The sequence below is a fragment of the Grammomys surdaster genome, unplaced genomic scaffold, assembly GCF_004785775.1.
Source record: "Grammomys surdaster isolate TR1022 unplaced genomic scaffold, NIH_TR_1.0 544, whole genome shotgun sequence".
Classification (NCBI taxonomy): domain Eukaryota; kingdom Metazoa; phylum Chordata; class Mammalia; order Rodentia; family Muridae; genus Grammomys; species Grammomys surdaster.
Window position 1 is genome coordinate 229,339 of NW_021604963.1, and position 2,813 is coordinate 232,151.

The 2,813-nt window shown below is 42.4% G+C and overlaps 1 pseudogene; it reads left to right on the forward strand.

The window, feature by feature from the left end:
* The first annotated feature begins 1,718 nt into the window (after positions 1 to 1,718).
* On the forward strand, positions 1,719 to 2,720 carry LOC114633167 (annotated as a pseudogene).
* Positions 2,721 to 2,813: the final 93 nt, after the last annotated feature.

Here is a 2,813-nt window from a genome sequence, read left to right on the forward strand (position 1 = left end):
TGTTGCAAGAAGAGCAGTAAGTGGTTTTCCTGGGGACTATATAGCCTTGCATTCTGTTTCTGTCAAATGAAAGGGAAGTTCTCCTGGGCTGTGGACTCTGTTAATACACAAACTGCTGTCAGTTGTGCTTCTTATAACACATCCTGGCATAAGAGTAGTAGAGAAAAGAGTTGATTTGTATTTTTTGAGCGCATGCTCTGACATAGGAACTGCAAGGAGGGATGCTGGGAGAACTAAGCAGTACCTTTTGAAAGAAATCTGAAGTAGAAATCTGGTCACTTTTCTACATTATACTCTCTTCTGATTCTAAGGTAGGAACTGACAACAAGAGGTGTCAGTTAATGCTTGCTATAAGAACCTTTTATGCATACTGATGCTTATCAGCATATCAAGGTTTATATGTAGATACCACCATCACAGATAAAAAATATACCATATGTTCAAACACCCTTAATATATCCAACTTACATCACAGCTTAGCCAAGTACACCATGACATATTGGTTGCTTGTAACTGGGTAACTGGCTCCAAGCTACAGCTCATACTTGTTCAGCATCTCAAGTATTGTAACTTCAAGCTACACCACAGAAAAGGGGCAAAGTCCAAGGCTTGAAGCTCCATTCCTACTGAATGAGTATGGCTTTCACACCTCTATAAAGTTTTTTAAAATATATTTGCCAATTTGTTACACTAGGAACAGTCTCTACTGTGATTTGGTGTTCATCACAGATAGGACTTTTTCAATTAACAAAAGACACTGCTAAGGCTCCAGAGATTTCCCTCAAGATTGATGTAAAGAGAATTTCTGTTTCTCCAACTCCCTACCCACCTAACATCAATTAATATGTGGACATCAGGCCAGCATGAGTCCTGTGTGACAAGACTTACAAAGCAGTCAAGGGAGAAGGCTAGCAGAATAATTGGAGGTTCAGTTACCTAGACCTGTAAATAAACAAAGCAGCAGAGACACTACAGAGGCAGTAAAGGGGAAGGGGTGGGGAATGGAAGGTTTTCTTCGAGCTGGAATGGATGCTGAGAAGATGGCTGGAAAGGGAGGAAGTGGAAAAGTAGTTCTCAATCTGCGGGTCATGACCCCTTTGGGGGTTGAATGACCCTTTCAAGGGGGTCGCATATCATATATTTACATTACAATTCATAAATGTAGCAAAATTACAGTTATGAAGTAATAAGGAAACTAATTGTATGCTTGGGGCTCACCACAACATGAGAAATTGTATTAGAAACCAGAAGAAGGTATCAGAGCAAAAGGAATAGGTGGCTCTTAGGTCCTTATGTCCTATTTTTGAGAGCTCAAATGCACATATTCACTACTGTAATTCAATTTTAGCAAAAGTACTAAATAATGAAAATAGGGGGCCTGTACTGGGGTGCTGCCTAGAAGCAATAGTAAATATGGCCATCTTGAACCTTCTTAAGCACACATTTGAATGAAGAAATGAGCCATCCTGAAGATAAAACTTATGCTGCTTGAAGCTGTGCTAGAATTAATGAAGGATCTTCATGCAGGGTTTGGATGAAGTTACCATGTACTGAATATTACCATTCTAAGGACACTAAGCAAACTACAAACAGCCATTTCACAGTTGAATGTATAGTTCTACCCTAGAAGGAAGGATTATTTTCAGCACAAACTAAACAGGACATTAGCCAAAAAGGAGAAAATGATCTTAAACTCCAATAGAGGGTTATGAGGACCAATGCATGTTGAACACACAGACTTCCCTGACATGCCAATACTAGGAGATATCTTCTCTAATAAGCACCCATGTGAAATGTCAAATTCAGTTATGTTGAGTCTATATGATCTCTCTTGAGACTTGTACTCTAGAAACCCATCTCCTCATGTTCCCTATAAGTTCCTGCACCTGGTGTGTATACACGCTCGTCATTTAGCAGAGTACAGGCAACAGGATGCCCACGAGTTCCTCATTGCTGCACTGGATGTCCTGCACAGGCACTGCAAGAGTGACGATGTTGGCAAGGTGGCCAGCAACCCCAACCACTGTAACTGCATCATAGACCAAATCTTCACAGGTGGCCTGCAGTCCGATGTCACCTGTCAAGCCTGCCATGGTGTCTCCACCACTATAGACCCATGCTGGGACATTAGTCTGGACTTGCCTGGCTCTTGCACATCATTATGGCCCATGAGTCCTGGGAGGGAGAGCAACTTGAATGGAGAAAGCCACATACCGGGCATTACCACCCTCACGGACTGCTTGCGGAGGTTTACAAGACCAGAGCACTTAGGAAGTAGTGCCAAAATCAAGTGTGGTAGTTGCCAAAGCTACCAAGAATCTACCAAACATCTCACTATGAAGAAGTTACCAGTAGTTGCCTGCTTTCATTTCAAATGGTTTGAACACTCAGCGAAACAGAGGTGCAAGAACACTACATACATTTCCTTTCCTCTGGAGCTGGATATGACACCATTTATGGCGTCAAGTAAGGAGACCTGGATGAATGGACAGTTGCTGCTCCCAACCAATAGTGGGAACAACGAGAATAAGTATTCCTTGTTTGCTGTGGTTAATCACCAAGGGACCTTGGAGAGTGGCCACTACACCAGCTTCATTCGGCACCACAGGGACCAGTGGTTCAAGTGTGATGATGCTGTAATCACCAAGGCCAATATTAAGGATGTGCTGGACAGTGAAGGGTATTTACTGTTCTATCACAAACAGGTCCTCGAACATTAGTAACTTTGCAACACACATACACACATACAGAGAGAGAGAGAGAGAGAGAGAGAGAGAGAGAGAGAGAGAGAGAGCGAGAGAGAGAGAGAGAGA